Source organism: Oncorhynchus tshawytscha, unplaced genomic scaffold (assembly GCF_018296145.1).
Source record: "Oncorhynchus tshawytscha isolate Ot180627B unplaced genomic scaffold, Otsh_v2.0 Un_contig_2868_pilon_pilon, whole genome shotgun sequence".
NCBI classification, from domain to species: Eukaryota; Metazoa; Chordata; class Actinopteri; order Salmoniformes; family Salmonidae; genus Oncorhynchus; species Oncorhynchus tshawytscha.
Genome location: NW_024609771.1, coordinates 149,669 through 163,887, shown reverse-complemented (window position 1 = coordinate 163,887; position 14,219 = coordinate 149,669). Strand labels below are relative to the sequence as shown.

At 44.9% G+C, this 14,219-nt stretch overlaps 1 protein-coding gene across 1 annotated transcript in view; it reads left to right on the top strand.

The window, feature by feature from the left end:
* Positions 1–14,219, top strand: part of LOC112239603 (guanine nucleotide-binding protein subunit alpha-12) — a 39,197-nt gene that overhangs the window by 20,236 nt on the left and 4,742 nt on the right. The window lies entirely within an intron of this gene.

Sequence of the window (14,219 nt, the reverse complement as noted above, 5' to 3'; positions counted from 1 at the left end):
ACTGTCCTGCTGTGTGCTGTCCTGCTGTCCTGATGTGTACTGTCCTGCTGTGTGCTGTCCTGCTGTCCTGCTGTGTACTGCAAACAAGGCTAATCTTGTCATTAGTCACAGTGGACAATGCTAGCATGCTAACGTGATACACAGAAGACAACTTGGTTCCTGTTCAGATAAACAGAACAAGACAGAGTGAATCCTCAGACTGCAGCTGCCTTTCAGGCTTCTCTCTTTCTCTGTGAGTATTTTTCTCTCTTCTTCCATCTCTTTCTCTCTTACTATCTTTATGTATGAAAGTCTTTGTTTTTCTTCCATCTCTTTCTCTCTTACTATCTTTATGTATGAAAGTCTTTGTTTTTCTTCCATCTCTTTCTCTCTTACTATCTTTATTTATGAGTCTTTATTTTTCTCCGTCTCATTCTCTCTCTCACCCTCTCTCCTTTTCTCTGTCTGTCTCGCTACCCCTCTATCTTTATTTATGAAATTCTTAATTTTTCTCCCTCTCATTCTCTCTCTCACCCTCTCTCCTTTTCTCTGTCTGTCTCACTACCCCTCTATCTTTCTCTCTGAGAGGTTTTTCCGGTTACCACAGCCCAGCTTTCCCAGGAAACTCTGGATCCCAGCCAGAGAAAAAGGGAGCGAGAGAGAGAGAGAGAAAAATAAGGTTGGGGGAGGGGAGAGGGGTTGAGAGAAACAGGATGACTGGGAGAAATGGAGAGAAGGGAGGAGTAGAGAGATAGAGAGAAAACAGAAATGACTGACAGCCACCCACAGCACACACCCAGCAGCATACCACCCTGCATACCACTGCTGGCTTGCTTCTGAAGCTAAGTAGGGTTGGTCCTGGTCAGTTCCTGGATGGGACACCAGATGCTGCTGGAAGTGGTGTTGGAGGGCCTGTAGGAGGCACACTTTCCTCTGGTCTAAAAGAAAATATCCCAATGCCCCAGGGCAATGATTGGGGACACTGCCCTGTGTAGGGTGCTGTCTTTCGGATGGGACGTTAAACGGGTGTCTTGACTCTCTGAGGTCAATAAAGATCCCATGGCACTTATTGTAAGAGTATAGCCGGTATAACCCCGGTGTCCTGGCTAAATTCCCAATCCGGCCATCAAACCATCACGGTCACCAGAGATAAACACTGTGGTGTGGGGCCTGTTCACTGCAGTAGGGAGGAGAGAGACAGAGATAAACACTGTGGTGTGGGGCCTGTTCACTGCAGTAGGGAGGAGAGAGACAGAGATAAACTCTGTGGTGTGGGGCCTGTTCACTGCAGTAGGGAGGAGAGAGATAAACACTGTGGTGTGGGGCCTGTTCACTGCAGTAGGGAGGAGAGAGACAGAGATAAACACTGTGGTGTGGGGCCTGTTCACTGCAGTAGGGAGGAGAGAGACAGAGATAAACACTGTGGTGTGGGGCCTGTTCACTGCAGTAGGGAGGAGAGAGAGACAGAGATAAACACTGTGGTGTGGGGCCTGTTCACTGCAGTAGGGAGGAGAGAGATAAACACTGTGGTGTGGGGCCTGTTCACTGGAGTAGGGAGGAGAGAGAGACAGAGATAAACACTCACTGTGGTGTGGGGCCTGTTCACTGCAGTAGGGAGGAGAGAGAGACAGAGATAAACACTGTGGTGTGGGGCCTGTTCACTGTAGTAGGGAGGAGAGAGAGACAGAGATAAACACTCACTGTGGTGTGGGGCCTGTTCACTGCAGTAGAGAGGAGAGAGAGACAGAGATAAACACTGTGGTGTGGGGCCTGTTCACTGCAGTAGGGAGGAGAGAGACAGAGATAAACACTGTGGTGTGGGGCCTGTTCACTGCAGTAGGGAGGAGAGAGAGACAGAGATAAACACTGTGGTGTGGGGCCTGTTCACTGCAGTAGGGAGGAGAGAGAGACAGAGATAAACACTATGGTGTGGGGCCTGTTCACTGCAGTAGGGAGGAGAGAGATAAACACTGTGGTGTGGGGGCCTGTTCACTGCAGTAGGGAGGAGAGAGACAGAGATAAACACTGTGGTGTGGGGCCTGTTCACTGCAGTAGGGAGGAGAGAGACAGAGATAAACACTGTGGTGTGGGGCCTGTTCACTGCAGTAGGGAGGAGAGAGAGACAGAGATAAACACTGTGGTGTGGGGCCTGTTCACTGCAGTAGGGAGGAGAGAGATAAACACTGTGGTGTGGGGCCTGTTCACTGGAGTAGGGAGGAGAGAGAGACAGAGATAAACACTCACTGTGGTGTGGGGCCTGTTCACTGCAGTAGAGAGGAGAGAGAGAGAGATAAACACTGTGGTGTGGGGCCTGTTCACTGTAGTAGGGAGGAGAGAGAGACAGAGATAAACACTCACTGTGGTGTGGGGCCTGTTCACTGCAGTAGGGAGGAGAGACAGAGATAAACACTGTGGTGTGGGGCCTGTTCACTGCAGTAGGGAGGAGAGAGACAGAGATAAACACTGTGGTGTGGGGCCTGTTCACTGTAGTAGGGAGGAGAGAGAGACAGAGATAAACACTGTGGTGTGGGGCCTGTTCACTGCAGTAGGGAGGAGAGAGAGACAGAGATAAACACTGTGGTGTGGGGCCTGTTCACTGTAGTAGGGAGGAGAGAGATAAACACTGTGGTGTGGGGCCTGTTCACTGCAGTAGGGAGGAGAGAGAGACAGAGATAAACACTGTGGTGTGGGGCCTGTTCACTGTAGTAGGGAGGAGAGAGAGACAGAGATAAACACTGTGGTGTGGGGCCTGTTCACTGCAGTAGGGAGGAGAGAGAGACAGAGATAAACACTGTGGTGTGGGGCCTGTTCACTGTAGTAGGGAGGAGAGAGATAAACACTGTGGTGTGGGGCCTGTTCACTGCAGTAGAGAGGAGAGAGAGACAGAGATAAATACTGTGGTGTGGGGCCTGTTCACTGTAGTAGGGAGGAGAGAGATAAACACTGTGGTGTGGGGCCTGTTCACTGCAGTAGGGAGGAGAGAGACAGAGATAAATACTGTGGTGTGGGGCCTGTTCACTGCAGTAGGGAGGAGAGAGAGACAGAGATAAACACTGTGGTGTGGGGCCTGTTCACTGCAGTAGGGAGGAGAGAGAGACAGAGATAAACACTGTGGTGTGGGGCCTGTTCACTGCAGTAGGGAGGAGAGAGATAAATTCGTAATTATTTAATCAAACAGTGTGCTTAAAGCATCAGTTGACCAAGATTTTTTTATTTTTTTTTAGTCGGGGACAGCCCTAGTGTGTGTGATAGTTATGAGCAACGTCGAATCCAAAAGCTCTCAAAACAACCACCGGGTTCCCATAGCAACCAGGAGAGAGAGAGAGAGAGAGAGAGAGAGAGAGAGAGGGAGAGGCCACAAACACACAGTCTATTCAGACCTCGTCTAGTCGTAAAGCCTCTAATCTGACCAACACAAACTGTGAATGGCGTTCCATTCCAGCTGCCTTACTCACTCACACCACAACTACACCAGTTCTATCCATTGATTGGTTTAACCCACCAGAAACCTGTTTTGATTGGTCAGCTGTAATGCATCTGCTGTGACAGGCTTTAGTCATTGGTTTTTCCTCAGTTCCCCCCAATGTTACATGTTTTATTAACTTGGTTCATAAATTATATACAAAAAAACATGCCATCTCTCTATCTCTCATCCCCTCTCTCTCCCCCTCCCCCTCTCTTCCTGTCTTCCTGAAATAGAGAGGAAACCTCAGTCCATCTGCTTACTCAGTCTTTAAAACCCTCTGTCAGCATTTTCACCGTTGACTAATAAAGTTATTTTAGTTTTGAAATGGTAACTTCAGAGAAAAAAATATTATCTTTTCTCTCTTTCTCTCTCTCCCTCCCTCTCGCTCTCTCTCTCTCTGTCAGTAGTGATGCGTACTGCTATTTGTCACACCACTGTAGGTCTAGTCAGCAGCATGTGTGTGTGGTATGGGTGTAGGTCGCCTCGTCGCGAACCAGGCTTCCCTAAAATGGGAAGTGTGGGGATGTTCCATGGCAGGAATCAGGAAGGAACCCGGTGCCTTGCTTGGGAGGAGCTCCTCAGATTTATGCCAAAAGAATATCAACAAAACAACCACTGGTTACAAAACATTTTATAACGTTTTGTCCAGATGAGCTAAAGCTGTCAAGCTGCAGTAAGAAGGAAGAAATGATATACAACACTGGCCATATCAATATTTAATATTTTGACATTTCTAACGTGATATTTGGCTGTAAAGGCTAGCATGCGGGACAAGTCGCTACGATGAGATTTTTTGGGGGGAGAAAAGTCAGCTAACCTCGTAAGCTACCTAGGTATAACTAACTAGCTAGCTACTATAACTAACTAGCTAGCTACTAGCTACTATAACTAACTAGTTAGCTACTAGCTACTATAACTAACTAGCTAGCTACTAGCTACTATAACTAACTAGCTAGCTACTAGCTACTACAACTAACTAGCTAGCTACTATAACTAACTAGCTAGCTACTAGCTACTATAACTAACTAGTTAGCTACTAGCTAGTTCAATGTCTCTCAGGATTATAAAGCCAAACCAAAAAGATAATATAAACAGCATATTATTGACCTAAAAGGATAGCTGTGTTAGCCCAGTCGCTAGCTTATACAGGGTTGGGAACTACTGCAGTCATTTTGTTAGCAACATTGCTAAAAATGAACGAAATAACATAAAAATGCTACCTGTAATGCTTATCTCCTGTAGCCTAACTGTCATCTCCTTACTGTCATATTGTACCTAAATTACAAGGGTTGGATTTGAACTAAACAATTTTAAACAATATGTCAGCACTTCAATGTGCAGAAATCGCTCCATCATTTCCTGGTTGTTAAAACTCTTAATAGTTTTCCTAATTTCAGTTTTTATGTGACCAAAAACAAGCAACTATAATGTAGACCAGGGAGCATAGAAATAGAGCACATAGAACATATCTACTGCTTATTAGAGAAATGACAGATCTATAACTTACATTTCTATCTGAATTTGGTCTGGTCACCCCCCAAAAAAGTTACATATTGTCGCTTTAAAAGGCATGTAGAAAATCTGGTTATGGTTTGCCTCGTGTACATGGTCTACTGGGGACATTTTAAGTAGAGAACGTAGAGCTCAACATGTAAACAATGTGCCAGTTCAGCTATTCTCTGATCCAGATGACAGATGCCCTAAAGGCCAGTAGTGCCGTCACACTGTAGGACTGTGGCTGCATTAGTGATGTCATATGAGGAGCTGCACAATGAATTCACATAGCTGATATACTGAGAGAGAGAGAGAGAGAGATAGAGAGAGAGAGAGAGAGAGAGAGACAGAGACAGAGACAGAGAGACACACAGACCCATTACAAACAGAACCCCCTTCCCCTCTTTATTGACACACAGACCCATTACAAACAGAACCCCCTTCCCCTCTTTATTGACACACAGACCCATTACAGACAGAACCCCCTTTCTCTCTTTATTGACACACAGACCCATTACAGACAGAACCCCTTCCTCTCTTTATTGACACACAGACCCATTACAGACAGAACCCCTTCCTCTCTTTATTGACACACAGACCCATTACAGACAGAACCCCTTCCTCTCTTTATTGACACACAGACCCATTACAGACAGAACCCCTTCCTCTCTTTATTGACACACAGACCCATTACAGACAGAACCCCCTTCCTCTCTTTATTGACACACAGACCCATTACAGACAGAACCCCTTCCTCTCTTTATTGACACACAGACCCATTACAGACAGAACCCCTTCCTCTCTTTATTGACACACAGACCCATTACAGACAGAACCCCTTCCTCTCTTTATTGACACACAGACCCATTACAGACAGAACCCCCTTCCTCTCTTTATTGACACACAGACCCATTACAGACAGAACCCCCTTCCTCTCTTTATTGACACACAGACCCATTACAGACAGAACCCCTTCCTCTCTTTATTGACACACAGACCCATTACAGACAGAACCCCTTCCTCTCTTTATTGACACACAGACCCATTACAGACAGAACCCCTTCCTCTCTTTATTGACACACAGACCCATTACAGACAGAACCCCTTCCTCTCTTTATTGACACACAGACCCATTACAGACAGAACCCCTTCCTCTCTTTATTGACACACAGACCCATTACAGACAGAACCCCTTCCTCTCTTTATTGACACACAGACCCATTACAGACAGAACCCCTTCCTCTCTTTATTGACACACAGACCCATTACAGACAGAACCCCTTCCTCTCTTTATTGACACACAGACCCATTACAGACAGAACCCCTTCCTCTCTTTATTGACACACAGACCCATTACAGACAGAACCCCTTCCTCTCTTTATTGACACACAGACCCATTACAGACAGAACCCCTTCCTCTCTTTATTGACACACAGACCCATTACAGACAGAACCCCTTTCCTCTCTTTATTGACACACAGACCCATTACAGACAGAACCCCTTCCTCTCTTTATTGACACACAGACCCATTACAGACAGAACCCCTTCCTCTCTTTATTGACACACAGACCCATTACAGACAGAACCCCTTCCTCTCTTTATTGACAGACAGACCCTCTCTTTATTGACACACAGACCCATTACAGACAGAACCCCTTCCTCTCTTTATTGACACACAGACCCATTACAGACAGAACCCCTTCCTCTCTTTATTGACACACAGACCCATTACAGACAGAACCCCCTCTCTTTATTGACACACAGACCCATTACAGACAGAACCCCTTTCTCTTTATTGACACACAGACCCATTACAGACAGAACCCCTTCCTCTCTTTATTGACACACAGACCCATTACAGACAGAACCCCTTCCTCTCTTTATTGACACACAGACCCATTACAGACAGAACCCCTTCCTCTCTTTATTGACACACAGACCCATTACAGACAGAACCCCTTCCTCTCTTTATTGACACACAGACCCATTACAGAACCCCTTCCTCTCTTTATTGACAGACCCATTACAGACAGAACCCCTTCCTCTCTTTATTGACACACAGACCCATTACAGACAGAACCCCTTCCTCTCTTTATTGACACACAGACCCATTACAGACAGAACCCCTTCCTCTCTTTATTGACACACAGACCCATTACAGACAGAACCCCTTCCTCTCTTTATTGACACACAGACCCATTACAGACAGAACCCCTTCCTCTCTTTATTGACACACAGACCCATTACAGACAGAACCCCTTCCTCTCTTTATTGACACACAGACCCATTACAGACAGAACCCCTTCCTCTCTTTATTGACACACAGACCCATTACAGACAGAACCCCTTCCTCTCTTTATTGACACACAGACCCATTACAGACAGAACCCCTTCCTCTCTTTATTGACACACAGACCCATTACAGACAGAACCCCTTCCTCTCTTTATTGACACACAGACCCATTACAGACAGAACCCCTTCCTCTCTTTATTGACACACAGACCCATTACAGACAGAACCCCTTCCTCTCTTTATTGACACACAGACCCATTACAGACAGAACCCCCTTCCTCTCTTTATTGACACACAGACCCATTACAGACAGAACCCCTTCCTCTCTTTATTGACACACAGACCCATTACAGACAGAACCCCCCCTTCCTCTCTTTATTGACACACAGACCCATTACAGACAGAACCCCTTCCTCTCTTTATTGACACACAGACCCATTACAGACAGAACCCCCTTCCTCTCTTTATTGACACACAGACCCATTACAGACAGAACCCCTTCCTCTCTTTATTGACACACAGACCCATTACAGACAGAACCCCTTCCTCTCTTTATTGACACACAGACCCATTACAGACAGAACCCCTTCCTCTCTTTATTGACACACAGACCCATTACAGACAGAACCCCTTCCTCTCTTTATTGACACACAGACCCATTACAGACAGAACCCCTTCCTCTCTTTATTGACACACAGACCCATTACAGACAGAACCCCTTCCTCTCTTTATTGACACACAGACCCATTACAGACAGAACCCCTTCCTCTCTTTATTGACACACAGACCCATTACAGACAGAACCCCTTTCCTCTCTTTATTGACACACAGACCCATTACAGACAGAACCCCTTCCTCTCTTTATTGACACACAGACCCATTACAGACAGAACCCCTTCCTCTCTTTATTGACACACAGACCCATTACAGACAGAACCCCTTCCTCTCTTTATTGACACACAGACCCATTACAGACAGAACCCCCTTCCTCTCTTTATTGACACACAGACCCATTACAGACAGAACCCCTTCCTCTCTTTATTGACACACAGACCCATTACAGACAGAACCCCTTCCTCTCTTTATTGACACACAGACCCATTACAGACAGAACCCCTTCCTCTCTTTATTGACACACAGACCCATTACAGACAGAACCCCTTCCTCTCTTTATTGACACACAGACCCATTACAGACAGAACCCCTTCCTCTCTTTATTGACACACAGACCCATTACAGACAGAACCCCTTCCTCTCTTTATTGACACACAGACCCATTACAGACAGAACCCCTTCCTCTCTTTATTGACACACAGACCCATTACAGACAGAACCCCTTCCTCTCTTTATTGACACACAGACCCATTACAGACAGAACCCCTTCCTCTCTTTATTGACACACAGACCCATTACAGACAGAACCCCTTCCTCTCTTTATTGACACACAGACCCATTACAGACAGAACCCCCTTCCTCTCTTTATTGACACACAGACCCATTACAGACAGAACCCCTTCCTCTCTTTATTGACACACAGACCCATTACAGACAGAACCCCTTCCTCTCTTTATTGACACACAGACCCATTACAGACAGAACCCCCTTCCTCTCTTTATTGACACACAGACCCATTACAGACAGAACCCCTTCCTCTCTTTATTGACACACAGACCCATTACAGACAGAACCCCTTCCTCTCTTTATTGACACACAGACCCATTACAGACAGAACCCCTTTCCTCTCTTTATTGACACACAGACCCATTACAGACAGAACCCCTTCCTCTCTTTATTGACACACAGACCCATTACAGACAGAACCCCTTCCTCTCTTTATTGACACACAGACCCATTACAGACAGAACCCCTTCCTCTCTTTATTGACACACAGACCCATTACAGACAGAACCCCTTCCTCTCTTTATTGACACACAGACCCATTACAGACAGAACCCCTTCCTCTCTTTATTGACACACAGACCCATTACAGACAGAACCCCTTCCTCTCTTTATTGACACACAGACCCATTACAGACAGAACCCCTTCCTCTCTTTATTGACACACAGACCCATTACAGACAGAACCCCTTCCTCTCTTTATTGACACACAGACCCATTACAGACAGAACCCCTTCCTCTCTTTATTGACACACAGACCCATTACAGACAGAACCCCTTCCTCTCTTTATTGACACACAGACCCATTACAGACAGAACCCCTTCCTCTCTTTATTGACACACAGACCCATTACAGACAGAACCCCTTCCTCTCTTTATTGACACACAGACCCATTACAGACAGAACCCCTTCCTCTCTTTATTGACACACAGACCCATTACAGACAGAACCCCTTCCTCTCTTTATTGACACACAGACCCATTACAGACAGAACCCCTTCCTCTCTTTATTGACACACAGACCCCCCTTCCTCTCTTTATTGACACAGACAGAACCCCTTCCTCTCTTTATTGACACACAGACCCATTACAGACAGAACCCCTTCCTCTCTTTATTGACACACAGACCCATTACAGACAGAACCCCTTCCTCTCTTTATTGACACACAGACCCATTACAGACAGAACCCCTTCCTCTCTTTATTGACACACAGACCCATTACAGACAGAACCCCTTCCTCTCTTTATTGACACACAGACCCATTACAGACAGAACCCCTTCCTCTCTTTATTGACACACAGACCCATTACAGACAGAACCCCTTCCTCTCTTTATTGACACACAGACCCATTACAGACAGAACCCCTTCCTCTCTTTATTGACACACAGACCCATTACAGACAGAACCCCTTCCTCTCTTTATTGACACACAGACCCATTACAGACAGAACCCCTTCCTCTCTTTATTGACACACAGACCCATTACAGACAGAACCCCTTCCTCTCTTTATTGACACACAGACCCATTACAGACAGAACCCCTTCCTCTCTTTATTGACACACAGACCCATTACAGACAGAACCCCTTCCTCTCTTTATTGACACACAGACCCATTACAGACAGAACCCCTTCCTCTCTTTATTGACACACAGACCCATTACAGACAGAACCCCCTTCCTCAGACTTTTCCTCTTGACACACAGACCCAATACAGACAGAACCCCTTCCTCTCTTTATTGACACACAGACCCATTACAGACAGAACCCCTTCCTCTCTTTATTGACACACAGACCCATTACAGACAGAACCCCTTCCTCTCTTTATTGACACACAGACCCATTACAGACAGAACCCCCTTCCTCTCTTTATTGACACCCACAGACCCCCTTCCTCTCTTTATTACAGACCCATTACAGACAGAACCCCTTCCTCTCTTTATTGACACACAGACCCATTACAGACAGAACCCCTTCCTCTCTTTATTGACACACAGACCCATTACAGACAGAACCCCTTCCTCTCTTTATTGACACACAGACCCATTACAGACAGAACCCCTTCCTCTCTTTATTGACACACAGACCCATTACAGACAGAACCCCTTCCTCTCTTTATTGACACACAGACCCATTACAGACAGAACCCCCTTCCTCTCTTTATTGACACACAGACCCATTACAGACAGAACCCCCTTCCTCTCTTTATTGACACACAGACCCATTACAGACAGAACCCCTTCCTCTCTTTATTTCAGGATTGTGATTAATCAACATCAACAGGAGTTCATTATTTTAACAATTTTAAACAAGTTTAAACACTTCACAAGAGTCATCACTTCAAAATGTGTAAATAAAGCTAACTGCTATGTAAAGATGAGACATCTTAGTGTAAACAACTACTGGACTGGAGTTAGCCTACAAAGTGGACTACTGTAGCCAGCCAGCCAGTTAGCAGCTCAGTGGAGTTAGCCTACAAAGTGGACTACTGTAGCCAGCCAGCTAGCCAGTTAGCAGCTCAGTGGAGTTAGCCTACAAAGTGGACTACTGTAGCCAGCTAGCCAGTTAATAATACACCGTTTAAAGTTTTTTTTAATGTATTTAATTACTTGAATATGTTCTCCCACTGCTTCTGTTTTATGGGTCCTTAGAAACTAAATAATGGGCCATTTTCGAGATATTTTCAGTGGTAGCAAAGCGGCCGTGTGGACAGGAGGACACAAAAGGAAAAGGGGTTTAGAACGTGACCTTTGACTTTACCAACGTAATTCACTTTCAATAACATATCAATCGCAGACTTGTCAGCAACACTTGATAACTTGAAAGACTAGCAACAACACCAACTACCGGGACGGTAGTCAGGTGATTCACATAGCAACCAGCAGCCGTTCTAGAAATGTAACATCTAATCAAAATCTGAGAGAGAGAGAGAGAATCTGTTCGCTGTGTCTTTACACCAAAACTAAATTCTCCAGACGGTGGTATGGCAAAGTGAGTCTAGAGTGTAGCGTGTGTGTGTCTGTCTGCCTGCGTATGTAGTCTGTGTTAATCTCCTCAACGCTGGGAATTCCCCCTCTCCCCCACTCCTGGCCCCTCCCCCTTACGTTGGCGGACTTTTTTTCCTGCGGCGGTGACATCACAGGTCAGCCGTTTGGGTCATGGGGTCGCGTTTCCTGTTTGGCACGGCAACATAACGGTTCAAGGCCGTTCGTCCAATGGGGTCCGTTTTAGAACGCGACTCTGTGACAAATTATTATTCATTTATAAGACAAGTTGGAATCTCATTTGGAGAAGAAGACAAACTGACATTTACAATAAGACCAGACCAGAGCCCATCAACTAAATGAAAGACGGATTGAAAGAAGAACAGTGGAAAGAGGAATAGTTTTGAAAAGAGGAATAGTTTTGGAAAGAGGAATAGTTTTGGAAAGAGGAATAGTTTTGGAAAGAGGAAGTTTTGGAAAGCGGAATAGTTTTGGAAAGAGGAGTAGTTTTGGAAAGAGGAATAGTTTTGGAAAGAGGAGTAGTTTTGGAAAGAGGAGTAGTTTTGGAAAGAGGAATAGTTTTGGAAAGAGGAATAGTTTTGGAAAGAGGAATAGTTTTGGAAAGAGGAGTAGTTTTGGAAAGAGGAATAGTTTTGGAAAGAGGAAAGAGGAATAGTTTTGGAAAGTTTTGAAAAGAGGAATAGTTTTGGAAAGAGGTTTTGGAATAGTTTTGGAAAGAGGAATAGTTTTGGAAAGAGGAGTAGTTTTGGAAAGAGGAATAGTTTTGGAAAGAGGAATAGTTTTGGAAAGAGGAATAGTTTTGAAAAGAGGAATAGTTTTGGAAAGAGGAAAGAGGAATAGTTTTGGAAAGTTTTGGAAAGAGGAATAGTTTTGGAAAGAGGAGTAGTTTTGGAAAGAGGAATAGTTTTGGAAAGAGGAGTTTTGGAAAGAGGAATAGTTTTGGAAAGAGGAATAGTTTTTGGAAAGAGGAGTAGTTTTGGAAAGAGGAGTAGTTTTGTTTTGAAAGAGGAGTAGTTTTGGAAAGAGGAATAGTTTTGGAAAGAGGAGTAGTTTTGGAAAGAGGAGTAGTTTTGAAAGAGGAATAGTTTTGGAAAGAGGAATAGTTTTGGAAAGAGGAATAGTTTTTGGAAAGAGGAATAGTTTTGGAAAGAGGAATAGTTTTGAAAGAGGAATAGTTTTGGAAAGAGGAGTAGTTTTGGAAAGAGGAATAGTTTTGGAAAGAGGAATAGTTTTGGAAAGAGGAATAGTTTTGGAAAGAGGAATAGTTTTGGAAAGAGGAATAGTTTTGGAAAGAGGAATAGTTTTGGAAAGAGGAATAGTTTTGGAAAGAGGAGTAGTTTTGGAAAGAGGAATAGTTTTGGAAAGAGGAGTAGTTTTGGAAAGAGGAATAGTTTTGGAAAGAGGAGTAGTTTTGGAAAGAGGAATAGTTTTGGAAAGAGGAGTAGTTTTGGAAAGAGGAATAGTTTTGGAAAGAGGAATAGTTTTGGAAAGAGGCATAGTTTTGGAAAGAGGCATAGTTTTGAAAAGAGGAATAGTTTTGGAAAGAGGAATAGTTTTGGAACGAGGGCTAGTTTTCTGTGTGTGGGGAAGGGGGGGGTTGCTGTCTCTCTGTCTGGTTAATCCCTCTCTCTGTTTTCACACACACAGCTGTTTCCTGGGGTGGTGGATGTGATTGAGGTTGCAATGTACAAGACTGAACTATCATACTAAATAACGTTAAACATCCTGTTTGGCTCAGTCGGTGTGGTGCATGTAAGACCAAAGGTCGTGGGTTTGATACAGCCTGGGGACACCTATTCATAAAATGGACCAATGACTTTGGATGAAAGTGTCTGCTGAATGGCATAAATGCTTCATAGAGCCCCTGGAACGCATTAAGAAGCTGATCCTGGGTCTGTTTTAGTTCTGTCTGTTTTAGTTCTGTTCCCTTCAGAGGCATTGGGAGATTGCTTCATAGAGCCCCTGGAACGCATTAAGAAGCTGATCCTGGGTCTGTTTTAGTTCTGTTCCCTTCAGAGGCATTGGGAGATTGCTTCATAGAGCCCCTGGAACGCATTAAGAAGCTGATCCTGGGTCTGTTTTAGTTCTGTTCCCTTCAGAGGCATTGGGAGATTGCTTCATAGAGCCCCTGGAACGCGTTCAGAAGCTGATCCTGGGTCTGTTTTAGTTCTGTTCCCTTCAGAGGCATTGGGAGATTGCTTCATACAGCCCCTGGAACGCGTTCAGAAGCTGATCCTGGGTCTGTTTTAGTTCTGTTCCCTTCAGAGGCATTGGGAGATTGCTTCATAGAGCCCCTGGAACGCGTTCAGAAGCTGATCCTGGGTCTGTTTAGTGTTGTTCCCCTCTTAGAGGCAAAACACAGGGTCAACACACTTTTATCAGAAAACATTGCTCTCTTTCTTACTCCCTCTTTCTCCCTTTCTCTCCACCTCTGTCCCCCCCCCTCTCTCTCTCTCTCTCTTTCTGTCCCTCCCTCCCTCTTTGTCCCTCCTCTCTGTCTGTGTCAGGGTTGAGTTTAATGATCAGTTTTGTTTGTTTGAACATTGTAGAGCATTCTAGAAGTCTCGGTGTCAGCGTCATTTCG